Raw genomic sequence first — 25,836 nt, forward strand, 5'->3', positions numbered from 1 at the left:
AAACGCTGTGCCGGTTCTGCACGGTTCACCGAAGGTAGCGTGAAGGTGAACCTCGAGGAATCCTCCGGATGTAAGGGAATGGTATAGAAACAGTCTTTTAAATCCACAATCAATAGATCCCACCCCTGAGGTAACATGACAGGGGATGGAATCCCCCGCTGTAGCGCACCCATAGGTTCCAGTATCCGTAATGACACAAGCATACCCTTTCCCCCAGGTTATCAAGTCCAAGGCTCCCGTCCATTTTCCCATGTTCCAGGCTCTCAGCATCACCTTACACGGACCCGTTTTTACTTCTGTCAAGGCTCCCTTTAGCCCAGCCCTATGCTTGACCATTCGAGGGACCAGGCTACCCTGGTGCTATCTCAAAATTTAAAACATATACTGCTCTTGCCAATTTTTCGTTTTTCGTAGCTGGCATTTCAGCGTTTGGTTCATGTGTTCCACTATGTCATGGTCCTCAGGATGCAAAGGTATGGTGAAAAAACAATCTTTTAAATCAATTAGTAAGTATTCCCCTAAGCTCTGTCCGAGGATATAAGTCAGAGTACGGCTCCCAGTCCTCCATCGGTGGGGGGGGTGGGCGGGGGAGGTTGGGGGGGACGCCGCAGTCTGAGTTATTCCTGGCTTTCCCGTTTTCAAATTCTGGACTTTCTTGTTGTGCTTATTTAGCCCTCTCTGCTAATATACATTACACAATAAAGATCTAAAGACCACAGACACAAACAGCACAAACGCAATTTCTGTCCAGTGGCACGACCTCACGTAGCTGTGCACTCCACTAGTGAGTTCCACTGGTCATCGGCAGGACACTGAGACTGAACATTCTCTCAAGTTGGCAGATTAGAGGGTTGCTGACAGGCTCCTAACTCAGCGGGCGTCCCCGCAGAGACAACGTGGGTCTCAGTGTTAGGAGTCTCGCCCCCCCTCTCTCTGCACTGTCTGTTTAAGCCCGGTGCATCCTGCCACGTAGGGCCAGTACGTGCCAGCAGGCAGACCGGGGGGGCGGACAAACTCCGCCTTCAGTCACATAACCTTCCCTCCTGGGTGCACAGGTGCGCATACCAGTAAGTGGTCCCAGCCGTCAGTCTGAGGGTCCTGCCTTTCTCATCTTCCTCCCTCTCAGGTGTTTGACCTTCAAATTAATTTAGAGGATGTTTGCAGTTAAGTTGGCTACAAGCCTGGTCGAGCAGCTGCCTTCAACTGCTTTTGGAGGAGTCAGCTCTGAGCCTGGCTGAGCAGCCACCTCCGCGCTCCTTATCGCTCAGCCTGGGCAGGCAAACATCTTCTTTCTCAAGATCTTGGATTCTATTTCGCACAACAGTTTTATGACTCTACAGATCATACAAATTTCCACCTTTCAACCATACCTCGTGTCAGCATCAATATACAAAGGACACAACACATAATAGAGATGAACATAGCAAATAGAAATAATAGCCCTAATAACAGTTTCTATCCTCACTTAAAGCATTACAATTCTTCAACCCCCACTTTAAAAGATGAATCAAATTCCTCTGCACTTCCCTTCTGGCTTTCATCAAGCCCTCAGCAACATAAGTCTCCTTGATCTCATTTGCCTTTTATTCGCCCCTGCTCTCTCTTTTTTTTTTTTTTTTTCAAGGCGATCTAACAAGTCCTGGACCCAGCCAGGCCGTTCTTCAGGCACGACGGGGGGGTCCGGAAGCGGGGGCACAGACGGTGTAGGCACCGCAGGTGCAGGCACAGGGGCAGGCACGGGTGGCGGGGGTTAGCGATGGATCTCCAAACACCAGCGGTTTTGGGTGGCGTGGCGGTCCCGGTCCTGAAGTGCTCGCAAAGGCGGACATGACTCCGGTGGCCACTTTGCTTTTGGCTTTCATATCGGATTTGAATACTAGGCGGGGCTGAGCTTTGAACCCGTTCTCTCTGCACCAGATCGAAAGCTTGCAGAGGGCCTGTTCATCAGTAGCTTGCTCCAGGGATTGCATGAGCCTATTCACCAAATTTCCGTAGGACTTCCGCAATCCCTGCTTCACCATCGTAAATGATGGGGCCTTACGTTCTGACGGCACTAAAAACAGCGCCTGCTTCCGTGAAGCATTATACATGGGCATCGAGTAGGTTAGCTGAGCCGTGGGGTCACCATAGAGATCCCGTCCCATAAGCATCTGCACAGTCACACCACACAACGGATCTCCCGAGATGTTACGTGCGTTCACCACCTTTTGGATTTGTTTCTCCCACTCCCGTTCCCATAACAGATATTGCACGGGAGTGAGGAGGACCTTCACTATCATTACTTCTCGCCACGTACAACCCAAGTCCTTAGCTGTGTTGCTACCCCCAATGGTGGCATCGCAGAGAGAGTCCCCTATCTCCTGCCACTCGGTGGCACTAATCATAAGTTCCAGAGTTTGCAGATGTCCCTTCTCTTGTGCCCATCATAACAACTCATAGAGTTTCTTCATACTCACAGCCGCCTCTCGCTTGGCGAGAATATACAATAGCAGCTGTGTTGCCACCTCCCAGTCCATGGCTAAGGCGGTCTTCGCGGAGGGGCCCCGACGGCTCAACCGCCCCCGCCCCTAGACCCCGTGCCCAGCACCCGGTCCCAGCGGTGTGGGTACCTCACACCGGACGCCGCTTCCCAGCTCCTCAATCCTCCGTCAAGCCGTAGTGACCCTGGATTTTCCGCGATCCTCCGTCAAGCCGTGGCGACCCGGGATCTTCTGCCCGCGGATCTTCCCCCGTCAGCCGCGGCTATCCAGGATCTCCGACCTGCCACAGCACCTTCCTGCCGCCAGGTCCCAACGACCCTGCCGTTGGGTCCCTGTTCGGGCGCCAGATGTTGGAACCAGGCGCAGGACAACTGCACAGGCCTTTACGGGAGCTGAGCCGGATTACAAGACACAATCCCAATATGAGTTTAGATCTTGCTCCGTTTATTAGCGGAAGTGCGCATATATTTATACCTACAAGCATCTGAGGGATATCCAGGTTAACTACGATTGGTTGCTAGGGGGGTTGCTATGTCCCGGCCGCATAGGCTCTTTCCCAGCTCTGCAAAGTTGTTTACCCGAAACGGCTAACTACTCTTTCCCACATAGCTCCCCATTCCCAGCCGGTCAAGGACAACTCACTAACACTCCCCAGTACATTATCAGCAAGGTGCAGGTGGTGCAGATTCCCAGCTGTTGTGGCCTTGTTGGGGCCTTAGTAAGAATATAAGAAACTGGAGTAATGGGATTCACCTAGAAGAGAAGAACGTGTTCGTGGGGAACTGGACCGATGCCTGGCAACCAAGCACCAGGAAGAGCACCAATCTGCTGCGAGCTTGTAGCCGACCAATGAGAGTGCTGCTTCTTAGCGCATGCCCATGTGCACTGGTATAAATGTATGCTGCAGAGGACATTAGAGTGGGTTTGACTTCACTTCATATAGAGGTGTTGTTCACTCTTGCTTGTGGAGTGGGATTCAACAGAGTGAACCTTGATGTCTGGTGACCCTGACGTGGTTGTGTGAGAACGCGAGGGTTCCTGCTGAAGAAAGGTGGTTTGTGGCCATGGCTGACCTGGTGAGTCAGAATGGGATTTGCTGCGTCTAGGATGGAAGTTGCTACAATGGCAATGGAGCATGCTTCTGTTGAATGTTTCTCAAGGCTTGCTTGAAAAACTAAGACTGAGATCTGAAAAGCTGATTTAACTGATTTACTGCTGTTTTGTAAGCAGAAAAAAAACTCCTAGAAGAAGCTTCCCAGGCATATAGTTTGAGTCATGGGAGCGAGTAGGAAAGGAACTATGGGATGGTGTGCAATTAGGTTCAGAGGAAGCTTGGCGATTCACAAAAACATATCGTCTTATATGGCCTATGTTTGAACAGTTAGTTGCTACTGCTTTCTGGGAAGCGCTCCATGGAGAAGAAGGAGAGGAGAATGGGTCAGAAAGTTCTGAGTGGACTAACATTACTGAGCTGAGTCAATGCGAGAAAATAGACAATAAGAAAGAAGGGGCTTCATCTAAACAGGCGTGTCCGGTAACTATAGCCGAACGAGAAGTATGGGGGGGAGTGGATGAGTATCTCCCCCTGTGGGAGGGGGAGGAGCAACCACCTCCCACAGCGCCCGAATGGGAGAAGCGACCACCCCCCATAGTGCCCAAAATGGATGTGGATAAGGCACTGATCCTAGATGGATCGGATGATGAGGCATGAAAAGGTACTTCTAAGATTCAAAAGAAAGGAGAAGCAGCTGGAGGAAGCGACCCAGCTGAGGAAGGATTGTTGCTGTGGCTCCCAGCCACTGCAGGTGGAAGTGATGATGAGGGAAAGTATAAGAATGCAATGCCACCTGTTGATCCAACCTTTAATGCGGGAGCATGATATAAGGGACTGATAGAGAATGCTCAGCTACAGGGAGAATTTGTATTAACCCCACTAGCAGCTCCTGTAGTAATGGGAGCCTAGGGCCCCAGGTGGGAACCCTTGGATTGGAAACTGGTACAAGGTTTACAAAAGACAATAATGCAATAATGCAATACAGACATGATAATAAGTTAGTGTGAAACCAAGTCTCCACTCTGTTTAAATATTCCAATATGGTTCCTGCAGATAGCAGAGCTATAATGGAACTTCTGCTCTCCTCTACTGCTTATATGCTTTGGCTGGCAAAATGGTAAGAAAGACTAGAAGAAAAACAATTGGAAAATTTAAATCGTAGCATGGATGATCCATTAAGGGTCGCCACTCTTGACCAGTTGATGGGGAATGGGTGTTACCGGGCAACCGAGGCCCAGGCAGTGCTTCATCCTAGAATATTACAACAGTCAAAAAATGCGGCCTTAGCAACCTTTCGTGCCCTACCACAAATAGGAACACTGCAGTTACCATATACTAAAATAATACAAAAGCCAAACGAGTCCTTTTTCAACTTTGTCGATCGGCTAAAGGAGGCCCTGGATATGGCACCTAACGTGCCTCCAGAGATGAAAGCAATACTGGCTAAAGAATTGGCAGTTCAAAACGCAAATCAAACCTGCAAACAACTATTGGCTACTCTGCCACCAGGGGCTTCAATTGTTCAGATGATAGAGACATGTTCCCGAGCACCAATGATGGAGGAAGAGGAGAAGGCTAAAATACATGGTGTGGCTTTGGCTGCAACACTTAAAGGAGAGAGAATGTCTAGAAAAGGGGATAAAAGATTTCATGGAATGTGTTTTCTATGTGGTCGATTAGGACATATGAAAAGGAAGTGTCCTAACAAATTTAGGATGGAAGGTATGGGCCCGAAAGGATTTAATGGGAACTGTACAAGATGCCAAAGGTTTGGGCATAAGGCAGCGGAGTGTCGATCACCGTTTCGTAAGAACGGTATGCTGCTGCAGGGAAACGGGGGCCGCCACGTTGTGAGGGATGCGGCGAACAAGTATCCCCAAACGATGGCTGCCTCCGCGAACTCTCCTCCGCAACTTGCGGAAGCGCAGGAGTCGATCTTTCCGTGGCAAAATCCACAGTAATTAGAGACTCTGATGTGCACATATTAGGCCCCTCCCCAGAGGACCAGTGCATGTCGATTCTATCTGCTCTGGTGATTGGCCATTCATCAGCCTCAAAAATGGGCATTTTTGTTTTACCAGGATGCATTGATGCTGATTACTCGGGAAATATTGGTATAATGGTAAAAATTTTCAATCCTCCCATAACTATTCCAGCATTGAGCAGGATAGCCCAATTAATACCTTTTAGAGCTATAATTCCTAATTCTGGACAGGTCCAACGTGGAAATAAGGGCTTTGGATCTTCTGGATCCCCTGAGGTTGCCTTCTGTGGAAAAAAAACAACTGCTCAGCGTCCGACAAAAATCATGAGTGTGGAGGGACCGGATGGCACTCGTCTTACCAATGTTGCCATGATGCTTGATACAGGCTCAGACATCACTATCATCCCCAAATTTGCGTGGCCACCACAGTGGGATCTGCAGGAGATTGATACCCCTGTGACAGGTATCGGGGGGGCAATCTCCTATGCAGGTTAGTCGATATTTCGTGACAGTTGTGGATGAAGAGGGAAACAGAGCCAAGATAAAACCTTATGTGATGTGCACGTCACTGTGGTTGATGGGCAGGGATGTTCTGGCCCAGTGGGGAGTCACTTTGCAGTCACATTTTCCCTAGCGGCCATTGGGGGCAGCTTCTGCCCTACTTTAAAGCTAAAATGGATTACAAAGGACCCTGTGTGGGTGGACCAATGGCTGCTACCAGAGGAAAAGCTGCATCACCTAAGGGAATTAAAGAACAGTTAGACCAAGGTCATATTAAGCTGTCAACGAGTCCTTGGAACACCCCTATTTTCACCATCCTGAAAAAATCAGGAAAGTGGAGGTTGTTACATGATCTCTGAGCCATTAATGCATGCATGGAAAACATGGGAGCTCTGCAACCAGGGCTGCCCTCACCTGTTATGCTCCCACAGGCATGGAATTTGTTAGTAATCGATCTAAAAGATTGTTTCTTTAATATACCCCTTGACCCAGAGGACAGTGAAAAATTTGCCTTTACGGTTTCTACAATTAACAGGGAAGGCCCATCAGAGTGATACCAGTGGGTAGTTCTTCCCCAGGGAATGAAAAATTCACCAACCATCTGTCAATGGTTTGTGAATTTGGCCCTGAAACCCTGGAGGGAAAAGCACTCAGATTTGATTACATACCACTATATGGATGATATCCTAATAGCAAGCCCCGAAGTTTTACCAGCTGAGCAGGAAGAGGAGTGAGTTAACTGTTTAAAGGAATTTGGCCTGGTCATTGCCCCTGAAAAGATTCAAAGGCAAGCTCCTTGGAATTATTTGGGTATGGTTATCATAGAGGCTAGAGTTAGACCCCAAAGCTTAAATTGCAGACAAAAATTGACACCCTTAACTGTGTGCAAAAATTAGTGGGAGACATCCAATGGATCAGGAATTTTTACGGCATTACAAATGCGGAAATGGAGCCATTGCTTCAACTGCTTAGGGGAGCTAAAGAGCCTGCGGAAAAGTGGAGCTTAACCCCAAAGGCTGTTGCAGCCCTAGAACAAATCGAGGAAAAGATAGCTGAAACAGCGGCCTACAGGTTCCAGGAAAGATTGCCAATATCCCTGGTGGTCTATAATCGGGAAAGGGAGGTGGCGATAATTATCGCCCAGATAGACGAAAAGGGGATCTTGTTTGTACTTGAATGGGTTTTTCTCCCAAGTCACTTACGATGCACCTTAACTCAAAGGCATGAAGCAATCGGAATGGGAATTTTGAAAGCCCGGCAATGTGTACGAACAATTGCCGGCAGAGAGCCTGATAGTATTATCCTGCCTCTAAAGACTCTGGAGTGAGTTGAAGAATGGTGCTTGAAAAGCGCAGAATTTGCTCTAGCTATTCAGGGAATTAGAGTGGACAATCATTATCCTAAGCATCCTCTCTTCCACACCTCTTTGGAGCTGGAAGAATGAGAAATCCAGAGCTCAAGACCATTATCAAATGCGATTACTGTGTTCACGGATGCTAGTAGCAAATCTGGGAAATATGAGTATGCTTTCTGGGAGTCAGATCGTTGGAAATTTCAAATTCGGAGGGAAACCGCATCCGTGCAGGTCCTAGAACTAAAAGCTGTAATTTGGGCATTTCTAACTTTTCATGATCGACCCATGAATATAGTTATTGATTCCCTATATGTGGTAGGCATTGTTCAAAGAATTCATAGGGCAATTATAGGACATGTAAATAACCATAGTCTTCAAGCTTTGTTCGTTCAGCTGTGGAACATCATCCAACAAAGAAAGCATGCCTTTTGGGTGTCACATATTTGTAGTCATACTGCATTACCTGGCCCTTTAACAGAAGGTAACGCAGTCATAGATAGTGCCGTGTCAGCAGCAGGTATTCCTTGTCCGGTGGAACAGCAGGCATCGTCTCATTCATTCTTTCATCAATCTGCTCGAGCATTACAATGTGAATTTAAAATTTCCCGAGCAGCAGCTCGTGCTATCATTGCTGCCTGTCCGGATTGCGCAAGATTGACCCCTTTACAGGAAATGGGGACCAACCCAAGAGGACTACAACCGAGGCAGATATGGCAGACAGATGTTACAGAGTTTGCTCCCTTTGGGCGACTAAAATATTTACATGTTACAGTGGATACCTGTTCAAAGGCTCTCTGGGCAACCCCAGCCACTTCTACAAATGCTAAGTCAGCCTGCAAACATTGGGCTCAGGTAATTGCTGTCCTAGGGAAGCCGGACATCATAAAAACAGATAACGCACCTGCGTATAAGAGCAACATCTGTAAACCTTTTTTCAGCAATGGGGAATAACCCATCAGATGGGTATCCCGTATAATTCTGGTGGTCAGGCCATTATCGAGTGACACCATCGAAATTTAAAATAATTATTGCTTGCTTTGAAAAAAGAGGGGGAGATGGGTCCCTACGAATTAACCAGTAAAGCATGCTATGTTTTGAATTGGCTTAACCCTAGAAATGATGACAACATACCTATTTTCATGCATTTTTCAAAAAATTCAGCTGATCTTTCAGGAAAGAAGGTGCAGGTAGAAGTTTTTTGGCTGCAGAAACAGATCTGGGAAGGTCCAGTTGAGTTAGTTATGTGGGGGCGAGGTTATGCTTGTGTACTTGCAGGAGACGGAATGACCTGGGTACCAGCCAAGTGGGTACAACTGTGGTTGCGGAAGGACAGGAACAATTAATGGACCACGAATTATAGAAACTTTGTAATGCTTATGCGTGATCAGAATGATTATACTTGTGTTTGCAACTATGTTGTTTTTTGTAATGTTTTGGTGCATGATATTGCCAATTTTTGTTTTTCAAAAAAGAGGGGAAAATGCTGAGGCTTACAGCTATGTTGTTTTGTTTTGCCAATGTTGCAATGTTTATTGCTAATTTTGTTTTTGGAAAAAGAGGGGGAAATGTTGGGGCCTTGTTGGGGCCTTAGTAAGAATATAAGAAACTGGAGTAATGGGATTCACCTAGAAGAGAAGAACGTGTTCGTGGGGAACTGGACCGATGCCTGGCAACCAAGCACCAGGAAGAGCACCAATCAGCTGCGAGCTTGTAGCTGACCAATGAGAGTGCTGCTTCTTAGCGCATGCCCATGTGCACTGGTATAAAGCTCTGCTGCAGACAACAGCAGAGCGGGATTGACCTCACTTCATATAGAGGTGTTGTTCACTCTGGCTCGCGGAGCGAGCCTCGACACCCAGGGGAGCATTTCTCTACAAGGTGTATTTTTAATTATATTCAAATTAAGAGTTGTTGGCTTTGTGGGACAGTAGATCAATTTGATGCACTGGTGTTAGGTATTCCTCAAAGCAACTGGACAGGCCTGAATCCATATAGCCTACTCAATACATCATATCAGTGCACACAGGAGAATGTCGCAATGGAAGGAATGCTCTGAACTCCCGATGCACCTCATGGTCGTCTCCAAGCCAATCTCGGTGTTTGCCCTCATCATGCAGTGGCAAAAGAAAAAAGGGGGAGAAGACTACCTTGCGGTTTTAGAATGGATCTTCTCCTCAGTTCAACCGTGCAAGAGCGCGACCCCTTGGTTGGAAGCGGTGGCTCACATGGTCTGCTGTGGGAGAACTCGGGTGCTGGCAGTCTCGGGGGTGAGCCGGCAGCGATCCACCTTCCCCTGCAGGCGGCAGATTTGGAATGGGCCTTGTGGCATTCCACTGTGCTGCAGTTAGGGCTCTTGGAGTTCCCTGGGGAGGTGACTTCGGAAAGGCCTGCAGGAAAGCTTGGCCACTTCCTTACCATCTATTCGTGGGTAGGAAGACCAAAGTGTGTAGAAAGACCTCTGTGCGATGGCCTCACGGTATTCACGGATGCAGGGAAATCTTCCAGAAGGGTGGCCATCACCTGGAAGGAGAAGGACCTATGGAAGGCCCATACCCTACAAGTGGTAGAAGGTGACTCATTGCAGACGTTGGAATTGGTGGCTGTCGCATGGGCATTGATGCACTGGAAGAACACCCTGTTGAATATTATCGGACTCCCTGTACGTCGTCGGAATAGTACAGCGAATTGAGGATGCTCTTTTGAAAGAAACTTCTAACCAGTGATTGTTCCAGCTGTTTCTACAAATCAAAAGAGCTGTGAGGTGGCACTCGATGGCGTTGTCATCCACATCCGGAGTCATCAATGGACACTGGGTTTGGGAGAGGGTAACGATCGGGCTGACCAGTTAGTGAGCTTGGTGCGTGAACATGGGCCACTGAATCGTTTTGAAATCGCCTGTATTGCTCATGAACAGTTCCACACTAATGTCAAGGGCCTGACCCGGATGTACGATATAACTATGTCTGATGCCCGTGGAATTGTGCAGGCCTGTCCCCAATGTAGTCATCATGGGCCAGGTCTGGGCATTGGTGTGAACCCCAGGGGCCTGAAGGCATTAGAGATGTGGCAAATGGACATCACACATGTACCTGAATTTGGATGCCTCAAGTATGTCCATGTGTCCATAGACACCTACTTCAAGTTTGTGTGGGCCACAGCGCAGACCAGTGAAAGGGCCCTACATGTCTGCAGGCATCTAACCACATGTTTTGCAGTCATAGGCTCGCCTGAGCCCATCAAGATGGATAATGGTCTGGCCTGTGTCAGTGAGTCTGTCCGATGCTTTCTGATGAGCTGGGGAATAAGGAATACCACCGGGCTCCCAAACTCTCCAACTGGTCAGGCTATAGTGGAGCGCACAAACAGGACACTTAAGGACTATTTGCAAAAGTTCAATTCAATAGTGGACCCAAGAGTGTTTGGTTAAGGTTCTATTTGTATTAAATCATCTCTGTGTCTTCGGGGACAATGTTGATCTGCCTGTTGTAATCCGTGCCACCTGTGTTAATGCAGGCACTCCCACTAAAGAAATGATGGTTAATTATTGTAACCCTAGAATGGGGATTTGGGAGGGCCTCGCCACTGTCATATTCAATGGTCGAGGGCATATGTGTGTTTCTACACCCACAGGTCTGTTGTACCTTACGAAAGAACGGACTCAGTCTGGGATGCAGAGTGAGACAACTTTATTCTCAAACCACCTCCTTTTTATACTCTTTTAACACAAGTGTTGCAAAGCTTATAACCGATCAGTATCTTGCCAACCATGCAGTTGTGGTTATCTTCTCCTTGCTTTGTTCCTCGTCTGCTGACAAGACATTCCACATGCGGTTGTAGTCCTCCTCCTTTTCCTGCTTTGCTCTTTGCTGATAAGACATTAGTCCTTGTGGGTCAGCCCATCAACCGTGCGCTACTAAGGCATTCTTGGGATTAACTATTAACAAGGCATCTATTATCGACTGACAAGGTACTATGCCTCCGCATCTCCCCCTTCTTTATTTGTTTGTTGTATTGCCATAGCTGTTTTTAGCTGAACAGCCATAACTTGGTTAAAGGATCAATCAATCGTTGAACACATAATAAGAAACAAAGCAGATAGATACACTAACAATAAGCAAAATACAGTTTGTGAAAAATACAGGTAGTACAAATGAACAAAATACAGTTAATACAGTAATTAGAAACTTTGCGTTAATATGGCTAAGCAAAAGATTGTTTAGTTTGTTGCATTTACTCCCGTGGTTTGATTCCAACAACCATACCAGTGTCCTTTTCCCAAGGTCTTTCCACCAACACTCTCGAGCCTGTCCTTGAGATCCCCAGATCTCCCCCTTCTTTATTTATGAAGAATGCTTGTTTCAAGGCACAGTCTATTAAATGCTGAATTGTTTTTAACAAACATGGGATACAAATTAAAAGGCAAACAAAGATTATCAAGCACATCAAACCTATTTGTAATGTTCCCTTAATCCATGCAGCTAATCCTAAATTCCCCAAAAGATTCCCCAAAATATTGAAACCATCGTCTTGATGCAACTTCTGCACTCCTTTTTGTATATTTTCAATGCTTTTATGGATGGATTCCGAATCGTCAGATAAATTCATGCAACAGAGTCCATCAAAATCCTGACACCCATGGCCTTGTGCTAATAACAAAAAGTCTATAGCAGTTCTATTTTGAAGTGAAGCATGCCTAACAGAATTAACATAGAGAGAGTTAAAAGACTGTATGGTTTTATGTCCTGGAAAGTGGATACTTATTTGTCCTGGATAATCTGCCAAGGCACACTGAAAAACAAGAGACTGGTGAGTCAGAAAGGTTAATTGTTTTGTACTGAGTGGTAAATAAATAATATCAGGCTCTGTGCCATCTAGAAACATCAAACGCTCTCTTCCTTTTTGCTAAGATTATTAACGGACATGCGTCCTGTGGTATCCATTGTGCTAATAGGCCATAAGGTTGGAAGCTAGAAAAAAAGACAAAAAGACTGACAGGATAGTTCTGCTTTCGTCTGTGAACAGTCTGAGTGGTTAATTTGTTCACAACTTTGTCAAGTGCAGCTTGCGCGGGAGGGGTAAGCTTCCTTGGGGATGTTAAACTAAATAGAGGATGTAATTCCTCCGTGGAAATCCCTAGGGAGGGACGGATCCAGTTAATAGTTCCCAAAAGTTTTTGAAGACCATTTAAAGTCTTTATGTCTGTCTTTAGAGTCAATGATTGTGGTCGAATTTGATGATCAGAAATTCTCCATCCTAAATATCGCCAAGGTGGAGTTTCCTGTACTTTATCTTCTGCAATTTTTAATCCTGCAGCCGATGCTGCTCGCGTAATCTGACGCAGAGCCTCTTGTGCCGTTTCCTTTTGTTCTGCAGCAATCAATATGTCATCCATATAGTGATAGATGAGGACGTTGTCGAAATACTTCCGTACTGGACTTAAGACTGCTGCCACAAATTGTTGACATAATGTAGGACTATTTTTCATGCCTTGTGGCAAAACTTTCCAATGATATCTGTTATGGGGTTCCATAGCATTGATGGAAGGTACAGAAAATGCAAACCGAGGTGCATCCTGTGGTGCAAGTGGAATGGTAAAGAAACAGTCTTTCAAATCAATTATGATCAAAGTCCATGTTTGAGGTAACATCGCTGGAGAAGGGAGTCCAGGCTGTAAGGCTCCCATATCTTCAATGACCTCATTGATTTTTCTAAGGTCATGTAACAATCTCCAGGAATTATTTTTCTTTTGAATTACAAAAACTGGTGTATTCCAGGGGCTTGTAGTAGGAACTATATGTCCAGCTTGCAACTGTTCCTCTACTAACTTGTGTAACTGCAGCAGTTTATTTCGTGGAAGGGGCCACTGATCCACCCATACCGGCTTGTCTGTTTTCCAGATCAAGGGTTGGACCTGCTGCTGGATAGTAGCCCCTAAGAAAAATCCGTACTTAACTGCATGCCCCATTGACTCAAACAGTCTCTCCCCCACAGGGTAACGGATCCAGGCAATATAAATGATCTAATGGTTGCGGTTCTTCCTTCCGGACCAATAATATTTATCAGGCTTTCGCTTTGCATTGGGGTACTCTGCTCACTGTGCGGAAAATCTCGCTGTCAATAACTGAATGTCCAAAAGGAGACAGAGGAGTCCTAAAACTTTATTCGAATAAAGGGAGAGTCCACTGGGCATATCCCTGTGGGGTCTCTCCAATTGCTGGGGGACGCAGCCCCCCTTTTATCCTAATTTCCCGACTGAGGGACGCCCTCTCCTTTTCCCCATTGGCCGAGGTACTCAGAAGTTACAGCCTTCCCGGCCCGCCTACACCGAACTCCGGCCTCCCGCCATCTGTTCTCACCTGAGCTCACCAACTCCTTTGTCCCCCTTGCTGAAGAATGTGGGGCAATTGCCCTATTTCCCTCCTTTATAAAGGCCCCATCTCCTTGCAGATGGCTCTTTTTGTCCTTCTCGGCTCATGGCTCCACTCAGTCTCCCCTCCCTTTGTCCTGCTCTTCAGCCAAACTGTGGAGAAACCCCCTTATTGATGAATACAGAAACTTGAGCATTCCGCTCAATCCCTCCTCTTTTTCTTTTATTTTTTTTTTCCTCCTTTGGACAATATTTGTTTTTACAAACTAGGTTATTAACTAACAACCTGCAACCTGCATTCAGTATGTCTAGTACCCATGAGTAGTTTTCATATTCTCCTGGGCTCTCACAGACCCAGCAACCCAGAGTTTATTTTCCAGACCCACTCCCAGCCAGCGGTACAGATCAACTGAGAAGTCCAGACTTCTGGAGTCTTGGAAATCTTAACTCTGGTATGAGTCCATCCATGCTCAGCTGTCTTGATTGATGTTTCTGTGGTTACCAAGACCCAATCCCCTGGTTGGATATCATGGACTGCAAAATCCAAGGGGAGGATCTGTGCGAGCTGGGCTTCCTGTCGGAGAGACTTCACAAGAAAAAGTATTCTGGCCACATATTGCTTTAAATATAATACAGTCATGGATTTCCTTTGGTTCTTCTCCCTCAGGACCAGTTAGACAAGAAGCTGGGTTAAACCCTCCCTCGCTTCAGAAGCCCCTTCAGGTAGCAAGGCCCTGACAAGGTATGGGCCCTTGACAACATGGGATCCCCCTGTGGTCAGTTTTCGGACCTCAGTTACCATTAGGACCGTACCTGCGCAATTTTGCAGACAGTAAGCCACCCCTTAGCCACTGGGTCTAACATTTTAGAAAAATAAGCTATTGGTATTTGCATGCCTCCATGCCTTTGCACTAAAATTCCCTTGCCATGGCTCTGTTCTCCTTCTCATGTCCATACCACAACATTGGGGCTGTTTTGGGTTAAACCTCCAGCCAAAATATGCCCCAAATATATACATAATATACATATATATTTTTTCCTGACACCCTAAACCCTTTTTGGGCCAAGAAATTGAGTAACTTCACAGCAGTTTCCTTCACCACCCTCTCTTGTTCACCTGATAGGGGCAAGTCATACTGCAATAACCTGGCTCCTGGGGGTGGGATAAATTCCTTCAGTATTTTCTGCAAGGCTTGTCCAAATAGGACTGGTGCCTTGGTGTATCCTTGCAGGAGGACTGTCCATGTCAATTGCTGTTTTAATCATTTTCCTGGAACTGTATCATCCCCCACAATATCAATTGACATTCCCAATCCAGCCATCAACTCCAACCCCTCAGCAGACTGCCTCTCTCTTTTGTTACATAGATTCTTCTAGATGTTGCCCTTACACACATTCTTTCTCGATGAGACCCTTCTCAGTATCACTGAGATACTGGCATAAAACCTGACAAAGACTAGGATCGTCGTCTGACCCTACAGGGGGCCACCTAAATCCCCCTGGTAACTTATATTCTGTCCAAACAAAACAACAATATTTTAGCATTAGTTCCTTGGTTATTTCTGGGGGAATGCACAAGTTATCCCAAACCCCCAAAAGTCTCCCCAAGGGACTATATGGGGATAAGTCGAGGTCATCATTCCTTTCCCCAGCACCCTCTTTTGCCTTCCCTTCGCTGCTCTCCCTGGACTCCCATGTCGGGGTTGCCACCCCTTTTGTTCCCCACTGTCCCATAGTACTCACCAGTGAGATTTCAATGGTCCTTTCCGTTGTGCGGAAAATCTCGCTGTCAAGAACTGAATGTCCAAAAGGAGACAGAGGAGTCCTAAAACTTTATTCGAATAAAGGGAGAGTCCACCGGGCATATCCCTGTGGGGTCTCTCCAATTGCTGGAGGACGCGGCCCCCCTTTTATTCTAATTTCCCGACCGAGGGACGCCCTCTCCTTTTCCCCATTGGCCGAGGTACTCAGCAGTTACAGCCTTCCCGGCCCGCCTACACCGAACTCCGGCCTCCCGCCATCTGTTCTCACCTGAGCTCACCAACTCCTTTGTCCCCCTTGCTGAAGAATGTGGGGCAATTGCCCTATTTCCCTCCTTTGTAAAGGCCCCCATCTCCTTGCAGATGGCTCTTTTTGTCCTTCTCGGCTCATGGCTCCACTCAGTCTCCCCTCCCTTTGTCCTGCTCTTCAGCCAAACTGTGGAGAAACCCCCTTATTGATGAATACAGAAACTTGAGCATTCCGCTCATCACCAATTCCCGAAAGCAATGTATGCGCATTCACTAGGGGCAAACTGTTTGGCCATTGCGAGGCAGCGATGACTGTAATGTCCACTCCGCTATCTAAAATTCCTTGTGCATTAAACTTTATCACTCCTGATTGTAGTGTACAGGATATCTGTGGACGGTTCATAGTTATCTGTTGAGTCCAGAAAATCTCTGGTTGTCCCGTGGACCCAAAAGAGCCTATGCCGCGTTTAGTTTTTGCAGCATTTGGTGTCTGTGGTAAAAAGTATACTAATTGTGCTATTCGGCTCCCCGCTGGCACAGTACAGGGTGTTATTGGAGTCCATACCATTATCTTTATTTCTCCTTTGAAATCTGCATTGCTAACTGCAGGTAACACAAACAGCCCTTGTCTCGTTGTTGAAGATCGCCCAATCAATAGTGCTGCCATTCCTCGCCCCAGGGGGCCATGGACATCAGTTGGAATTAGCACAACTGATGTATCAGTAATTAGCACTTCTATTGTGGTGGCCAAGCGGCGGCTGCTTCCCGGTGAGGCCACTCTGAGGGGTGATTTGTTGTCACAGCGCGACCCCTTGCCGCGCTGTGCTTGAAGTTTCCCGAAGGGGCTAATGGTTGACCTTCCTTATCAAATTTTGATCGACACTGATTAACATAGTGTCGTCCTTTGTGACAGCGTGGTCATATTCCAGGCGCTCCTCTGTTTGCTTGCGTTTTGGGACAGTATTTACGGATATGACCAAATTGGCCACAAGCAAAGCATGGATTTTTCATAGACATTGTTGCAAACGCCTCGGCCATCAGAGAGCATTCATACAGTTTAGAGCCGACGTTAATGCACGCCTTCAGCATGTCATCAATAGTAGGATCCTTTAGTGTTCGCAAAACTCTCTGGCAATCAGGGTTAGCATTCTCAATTGCTAGTTGTTTAAAAATGTAGCTTCGTGCTTGTTCCTTATCAATTTGTTTCTCCAGAGCCTCATTAAGCCTATCTAAAACTTCATGTAAGGCTCATTCGCATCTTGTCTTATGCTAACAAAAGGTTGTCCTTGTTTACCAGCCTCTGGGACGGCCTTAAGGGCATGGAGAGCAAGTGCCTTAACTTGCTGCAGGCCCTCAGGGGGGATTTCTTCTTGTGCTGTTGTGGCACTGTGGTCACCCTCCCCCATTAGCATGTCCACAGTAACAGTCCGTAAAGGACCTCTTTTTGACTGGCGCTGGTTTTCCTCCTCCTGTGCTTGAGCAAGCTGTCTCATTTTTGACTCCCACATCGTATATTGCATATCAGTCATAATCAGGCGAAACAAAGTTTTAAAATCGTGAGGAGTAAAAACCGAAGAATCACAAAGAGAGTGTATAAGGTGGGTGGTATATGGTGCGCCAAGGCCATGATCTGTCACCGTGCGCCGCACATCCTTAATAAGATTGTATGACAATCCTTCCCAGCGCGGATTCTGGTCTGGCGCATAGATAACGGAGAAGGCTTTCAGCATGCCCACATCCCCCGCCTGTTTTGCTCCTCGTTTTACTGAAGCCCATTTATCATGCAGATCCAGGGAGTATAGGTCTGGCTCCTTTCCAGGGTCAATAGGACCCGGGTCAAAAGGATCATCGTCCTGGTCATCAGGTGACTGTACCATGAAGGCTTTTGCAGCGCATTTTCTTTTCTGATTCTCATCAGGACGTGATTGAGGTAATGGAGGCGCGGAGGGGATGGCAGGAGCCCCGACTCCGTCATTTGTGTTCAACTGCGGCCCACTGTGAGATTTCAGCGTTTCGAATACAACTCGCCATTGTGGCAACAGGCCAGCAGCAGCCTTATCACCGCGAGTGGCACAGTCCCATAATCGGACCCCAATTTGGTCCCACTTCTCCTTATCAAATACGTTCTTACTGTTCACGGAGGGATCGTTTTTAGAAGCCCATGCAAGAACCTTTTGTAGGTCTTTTTCATCTAATTTCTTGCCCTGTTGTTTTAAGAGCTTAAGAAAGATTTCTAAAACATCTTTTTGTTCCTTCGTTAAGTGTAACCCCATAGTCCCCAGCTGCTTACCTCTTTCCTTTCAAGAGGTGTTGGTGTGCGCACAAAGGACGCTTCCTTTCAGCGTAATCCTTACGCCTCCTTTCAGCGTGAATCCCGGGAGTTCAGCTGGGCGGTGCAACCGGAGAGACAGCTAGTCTTCGAGCCCCACATTGGGCGCCATTTGTTGTACCTTGCGAAAGAACGGACTCAGTCTGGGATGCAGAGTGAGACAACTTTATTCTCAAACCAACTTCTTTTATACCCTTTTAACACAAGTATTGCAAAGCTTATAACCAATCAGCATCTTGCCAACCATGCAGTTGTGGTTATCTTCTCCTTGCTTTGTTCCTCATCTGCTGACAAGACATTCCACATGCGGTTGTAGTCCTCCTCCTTTTCCTGCTTTGCTTTTTGCTGATAAGACATTAGTCCTTGTGGGTCAGCCCATCAACCGTGCACTACTAAGGCATTCTTGTGATTAACTATTAACAAGGCATCTATTATCTACTGACAAGGTACTATGCCTCCACACAGGTCCACTATGGGTTCCCAGCAGATGGACTCGCCCTGCGAAAGGAGTCGCGGATGTAAAGGAGCGTCCTGTCGAAAGGGACATGCAGGAGAGTGGTGGACAGCAGCATTGCTGATGTTCTGGGTACTGGGCTTTGGGACGGAAGGGGCTCCAGGGTACCATCCACGGTTGTTTGATCCTCGACAGAACATCTGGGTGACCTTAGCTCGAGAGCTAAATACCACGCGTTTCTGCGCTAGTCTGGCCACCCCTAGTACCCTCTTTGTAACATGTCTAGTTGGGGTACCTGTAAACGAGACCATGTGGAAGTATTTCTGGAATGCAGTAAAGGCAATGCCATCATTGGGGAATCCCCAAACTTTGAAAAGATTGACAGCACTTGAGAATTGGCAACGGGAATCAACCGTTTCGATCTTTGGAGCCACAACCTGCCTGCAGGGCCTGAACCACAGGAGATAGAGTTATTAGACTCCCTTAATGCTTCTACTTGCCTTTATCTTAATGCATTGCAGAAGGGTTGCGCTTCGGGTTATAGTAATAATTGTCGCAGTAGCTCTCAGGCACCCACCTGGTTGTACCCAATCGGCAACGAGAGTCGTTGGAATAAATGGTGTGGTAAGATGTCCCACAATTCCTCACATCCGGGATCCAGCCCTGTAACCCCTCGGACGTTGCCTGCAGGATATTTCCTCATATGCGGCAACCGGGCTTGGTCCGGAATTCCATCAAGGCCCATAGGGGGTCCATGTACGGTAGGCCAAGTAAGTATGGCTTTGCTCTGGGTCCATCCTAATAGCACCAGTGTCAAAAGAAGACCTCGGCGAATGACGCATAGCATAACCCAGACGGAGGACTGTAATGACAACGTCCGTCTCTGGTCCAAGTGGGAGGTAATTTTGACATCCTTCTTCGTACCGGGGGCGGCAGCGGCACAAGCCCACAAAGTCTTAGATACCCTGTCCTGTTGGGTGGTTAAACAAGCAAATGTCACCAGTCATGTCCTCTCTAATCTTGCGCTAGATTTATCACAGGTGCAACACGCAGTGCTACAAAACAGAGCGGCCATCGACTTCCTGCTGCTAGCCCACGGGCATGGATGTGAAGATTTTGAAGGGATGTGCTGTATGGACCTACAAGACCATTCTAAGGCAATCCACCAGCAAATCCAACAGCTGATGGAACACACCCAGAAGATACAGAAAGACGTGGGCTTCTTTGGGCTGGATGGGTTAACTGATTTATTGGGTATTGGTGGGTGGCTAAAATCCTTGCTTAAGACAGGATTGATGCTTTTGATTATTATGCTTTTTATCCTAGGCTTAGTCAGCTGTGCCTTTGCATGCTTAAGGCGAATGCTATCCTCGCATACTCATAAAGCCTGGTTGTTGCAAAAGAAAAAAGGAGGACTTATAGAGGAATGGCTTGGAGACTGAGGACACCTTACGGCTCCAGGCGGTCAGCACAACCCCGGCGTTGAAATGATCGAGAGTCATTGAACTGTCCATCAACAGTTCAATGAGCAACGGACGCTGCGCAGCATGATACCGGACTCTTCGGCTGGGAAGACTTTGCAGACCAACATGGACTTGGGAATGGGCGCATGTATTAGTAAAATTGAGGCTAATGTTACTAGTTGTTTTATTGTTTATGGTTTGTATCTTTAGCTGTGCTTTTGCATGTATTAGATGTATGATATTCTCGCTCACCAGCAAGGCTTGATTAGTGCAAAAGAAAAAAGGGGGAATTGTAGAGAAATGCTGTGCTGAGGATCTGCACCACCTGCGCCTTGCTGATAATGTACAGGGGAGTGTTAGCGAATTGTCCTTTGCCGGCTGGGAATGAGGAGCTAGCTGGGAAAGAGTAGTTAGCCGTTTCGAGTAAACAACTTTGCAGGGCTGAGAAGAGCCTATGCGGCCGGGACCTAGCAACCCCCCTAGCAACCAATCATAGCTAGCCTGGAAATACCTCAGATGCTTGTAGGTATAAATATACACGCACTTCGGCTAATAAACGGAGCGAGACCTAACCTCATATTGAGTCCGTGTCTTGTAATCTGGCTCAGCTCCCGGAAGGCCTGTGCAGTTGTCCTGCACTGGTTCCAACATTGTTTCTAGATTTTATCAGTCAAATTTCAATTTCTCACCAACAGATTTTCTAATTTTTCCATTACTAGATCAAACAGCGCCTTTCTTAATCTCTAAATGTAGATTAGGACCAAATTCTCTCTTAACTTTTCTGCCAATAAAGTCAGAAGATTGAGTTCCTTCTATTTACCCCTTTTAAAAATTTTGCTGAGAGGACAGTTATATTCAGACTGTGCAAACAGATGTAACTCATTTTTTCAGTTGCAGTTTCTCAAAAGACATCTTCCATCAAGCTTTATGAGCTGTCACTTCTTAGCCTTTCAAGTACAGGACTCTGTATCACAGTTGAGATTCTTTAAACACCTAATATCACAGCCCATAAAGTCAATAAAAGTGTACTTGGGGAAAACGAGGACTGCAAATAGCCTGAATTAATCTGATGCTTGGAGCTTTCACACAGCAGAAGGCTACTCCCTCCGCCAGAAACTAAAGGCTTCCGACCTCTGACTGCTGGTTAATGGCAACAGAACAACTCTTCTTGAAAAATACTATTGCAAGCAGAACCGTGGAAATTGCCAAGGCTCTGTGAGCATCCAAGGAGAGGGAAACAGAGGCTCCCCTTGCATTCATTACCGGATGCCACATATTTAATGACACAGCAAATCTGGGCAATTGCACTGATGGGTCACGTATGCCTGGTTACCAAACAGATATAAATGGACAAGACAAAGAACAAGCAACTCAACAGCCTTTGAAGTAACAATCCACCCCAGAACTACTATAAAGAAAATGCTTACCATAGACTGTGTAAAACTGAGGATTTCCTGAGTGGTATTATCAGAATTTACTCTGATGAGCCTTCCAAGTTTGGGGGAAGTTACAATCATAAAAGTTATAGTTCTGTTTCCTACATTGATCATATCATTGGTTACAGTTTTCAGATCATGTCATGAAATAGGTTTCCTGGATCCTAAAAATGTGAATTAAAAGTAACTCAGATTTGCAACAGCAACTTTTCACAAAGAATACGCACAACTCATCTAATTATTGTACTTAGAATTTTAATTTTTTAAAAAATATTTTATAATATTTTATAATCAGTTGTCTTCTTTTCCTAGCTACCTTCGTATGTCTAGAACCAAATTCAGATTCCAGCTGAAGACACCTTTGCTAATGTCTTTGGTAGCCCCATTTGCTCACCAAAGGCAGGGTGATTCAGCAACGTCTGCCCAAGAGAAGCCTTAATCTGGCAGTTTTCTAGTGAACACACATAAATCAAAATCAAATAATACCAGCAATCTGAACTATGTTTTATTGATATGAAGATACGATTATCATTAAATAAACACTGAACTAAAAACAGGAAGGACATCACACATACCAATAAGGGCCTGAATAGAAAGCATATATTACTAAGAGATGGAGACTGAGGGGGTAACAAAATCCTTTTAATACCTAACACTGCACATCTAGTGCACTCTGGCTTTAGGACTGTAGAGGACTTCCTGGATTTTAGCCAAACCAAGACAGTTTTTGACATGGCTTTGACAAAAACAAAGACATTCTTATTGCTAGCTGTTGTGTAAGCAACTCCCAGCAATTACAGGGCTGTAAAATATTAGGAGTTTTACTTGGCCTCTTTTTGATGCAATCTTTCCTCCTGATATACACTCAACAACTAAATCTGTTGCTTATTGTTATGCATTTGGAAGAGCAACAGATTCCTGTAAGTTACAAACAGGAACAACTCCAGGATTCCCTCATCATTCCCACTTCTGTCTCCATTCTTGTATTTTGGGTTTTTGTTGTTGTTTTTAGCAACAAGCTTTATAGGTATCAATATATAATTTCAGACACTAGCCATATATAATCTTTGAAGACTGAACTATCAACCCACCTCCAATAAAGAATAACCTTTACAGATGAGTAACACAAAACATGTTCCTGCTATAATATTCAGCAGAAAAAAAACACAGCAAGCAAAGCCATGAATGGAAATGTTTTGCAAGCATTTGGTAACCTTATGATTCTGCCTTTTTACTTGTAGTTCCGCCTTGCTTCAAATCACATCTACTTTGAAACAGAGCTGTAACAAAATCATAGAATGCTTAAGGTTGGAAGGGACCTCTAGAGGTCATCTAGTCCAACCCCCCTGCACACGCAGGGTCACCTAGAACACGTGGCACAGGACTGCATCCAAGCGGGTTTTGAAGATCTCCAGAGAAGGAGACTCCACAACCTCTCTGGGCAGTCTGTTCCAGGGTTCTGTCACCCTCAGATCCTCTTGCTCCATTTTCCCCCTTTTGCCTTCCCATGCCTCTCTGCATCCACATTCCTCAGAAGAGCAGAGCAATCCCTCAGGTCTAGAACTCTCCTGCACTATAACTAATTCCAGATGTGTCCCCCTCCTTCCTTCCTCTGCCTTCCCTGCTCTGTGGGCCAAGGTGGTGCGGAAGGGTGGCCGTGCATTGTGCACACAGCAGACGTGCTCAGGAATGCAGAGCAGGGAGCAACAGTTCACCAGCCCACATGCTACCCGCACCACACAGCGGCTTCTCAATAACCTCACACTTATGCAAACCAGGGCCCAGTGTCCTAACAGACCAAGACAGAGGAACTCAGAAATGCTTATGCCCTAGTGAGGGTTGGTACCACTCCAGGTTTTGTGATAACACCACCAATCCGCATCATGATGCTGCCATCTCAGCAGAGGACCAGGGCTGGTGGGGACATAGGCCTCAATGCCACAAAAGCCCTGGACTGTCCCTCGTAGGCCTGATCTCACTCGAGAGCCAGCACCTCACTGCACCTCGCTGCACAGCAGAGGCTGAAATGTATTTTAGGGCTACCAGATACCAAAGTTTCTCAACCTTTCCTGTGAAATGGGATCCTCCCCCAGACAGCCTCTTCCTTTCCCATTTTTTTTTTCCTGAGACCTGTACATCTTTTCCAGAACAGCAGTGCTGGGGTTTGGCACTTTGATGGTGAAAGGGAGGGGTGTCACTAGCCAATAGACTGAGCAAAGGAAAGGGAAGCGAGAACATGATCTGATCCCAAGCATGGGAGCACAGACATAAGGAAAACCACAGAAACTCTGGGAAAATGGAGAGAAGGCGAGGAGGAAGACATGGGTGGTGCCGAGCACAGCGGCACTAAACCATGCGGGCAGAACATGGCAGCACAGCACCACTATTAGTGTCTAATGATTCTGGTATCTGCTTTTACTGCCTGGTAAAAAGGTGAAAAAGGTAGCAAAGTCCCTTATCATCAGTAAAAGAATATTACTAACTCAAAGTAAGGGAGAATTCAGCAAGCTGTAGGTCTAGATGAATATAGCTTTCAGTGTTGAAAGAAATATTATATTTTCCAACCTGGAGAACTGATAGAAAGTTTAGAGACTTTTTCTTCTGCAAATATATCAGGCATATTTTTCTTACAATTATCTTTGGCTTAAGACAGAATTCCTGTAAGCCTCTGTGCCTGAGGCACTTACACACCAAAATCACAGACAGATTAATAAGCCTTTTAAGTGGATTTATTTGAATCCCATTTATATTGACTGAATTAGAAGATCATGCTGCTACAATCCCATTTTTGTTGCCTGTGTTTAAGTAGTTTTCAGTGCAAGCCCTTATTTAATATAGCTTATATTCATGAAGTTTAAGAAACTAAAGTACACCTTTTCTGCTTAGGATCAAGGCATAGATTAATAGCTATAGAGCTTTCTTAGTTTTGAACCTCTCTGTGGTTGCACAAACCACATTCAAAGAAAAAAAGAAGGTACAACATCTACATAAGAAGTATGACAGAAGATGTTGCTGATACCAGACTAATCTAAAGACTAAATTTCTCTTTTAATCTTGTACTTAATGTTAGATTACTGACTCAATGAAGGATTACTCTTGACAGTGCAGAGCAGTAAGTGGCTCTGGTGAGACCCTCTTAACTCATTAATTCCTACAGGAGTAGGATTTCATTAAAACAAATACGAAGCTCCTGACCCAGCTATTTCCAAATGCACAAATAGGAATCAAGGTTATTCCATCTTTCTGATTCATCAGTGAGTCCCAGCTACTCCCCATAACTCTGCTCAAATAAGAAAGCTAACTTACATGCTGGTTAGTTTAAGTGTGCTAATCAAGCTCCCGCAGTCACAGGCTTCACCCTGCTTCTGCTGGGGAAAATCACAGCCAGCTGAGAGAGGCAGAATAGTCTAATGAGCACTTGGCATCTTTACTTCTATGAATACACTATTGAGCTTTTAAATTAATTTGAATAGGGATTTTTCAGTGCTTAGGCAGATAGTGTTACTGTCACACTACACTTATATAATCCACTACCTATTTTCATCACTGATAGTGCATATACAAATCAAGAAATTAAAGCCTACACACCAGTAGGAACATGAGACTACATAACTGGTCTTTTAAAAATCAGACAGATAGATGACAACTATCTAATAGATATTGTTAGATATTGTTAGATGGCTATCTAGATATCTAATAGATATTGTTAGACATTGTTAGATGGCTATCTAACAAATAACTGTATATATGGTGGCTTATGAAATTATTTCAAATAATGAAGTCAAGATAATCTGTTAACACCAAACCTGGAAAGACTCCAAGTCCTTTGTTCACTTCCAGGCTAAGTATCAGGGGTTCGAGCTGTGATGCTAAAGATTTGTCGGGATGAAAAGTTCAAATCATCTGTAACCTGAAAATTGAAGCCTCCAGACATTGCTCCTGCAGAAGAAAAATTTATTCTTTTATTTTGCCATTTTTTCATTTAAAATATACAAAAATATATTGCACACATTTTGCTTTTGACCACAGCAAAAGAGAACCAATTATCCTGAAGCCATTTTGTGATCAGTATTTCTGTATCTTAACTAAGAATTAAATAAAATCATAACACAGAGAGCACCATCCCAAGGAAGAACTGTCAACTGTTGCTTAAACTGAAGGGAAAACATCCCACGGTGTAAACCAGCAGGTTGCCCCTTCTTTCACTGAACCTAGTGAAGCTGAAACCAGCTTAAACTTGGGGAGACACTGACCCAAGTTTTCTCCTCCTTTTTTATTTTAGGAGGGACCTGAGCACTTAAACAGTCATATTTTGGCAGAGATGTAATTTTGGGAGAAAAACAACTAGAATGGGCTTTCACTTTGGTTTAGATTTAGCCTGGGAGCTGAATCGCTCCTTTAACTC

At 45.6% G+C, this 25,836-nt stretch overlaps 1 pseudogene across 1 annotated transcript in view; it reads right to left on the minus strand.

Annotated features, from left to right (window-relative positions):
- The window catches only part of LOC104580564 (chondroitin sulfate proteoglycan 4-like), a 109,522-nt pseudogene that overhangs the window by 49,493 nt on the left and 34,193 nt on the right, over nucleotides 1-25,836 (minus strand). The window contains exons 10-11 of the transcript XR_015913565.1: nucleotides 25,238-25,370; nucleotides 21,315-21,595 (exon numbers count right to left, since the gene is read on the minus strand). The product of XR_015913565.1 is annotated as a chondroitin sulfate proteoglycan 4-like (transcript). The remainder of the gene's footprint in view (nucleotides 1-21,314; nucleotides 21,596-25,237; nucleotides 25,371-25,836) is intronic.

This window comes from Tinamus guttatus, unplaced genomic scaffold (assembly GCF_059628265.1).
Source record: "Tinamus guttatus ecotype Peru unplaced genomic scaffold, ASM5962826v1 Tinamus_guttatus_pri_ptg000294l, whole genome shotgun sequence".
NCBI classification, from domain to species: domain Eukaryota; kingdom Metazoa; phylum Chordata; class Aves; order Tinamiformes; family Tinamidae; genus Tinamus; species Tinamus guttatus.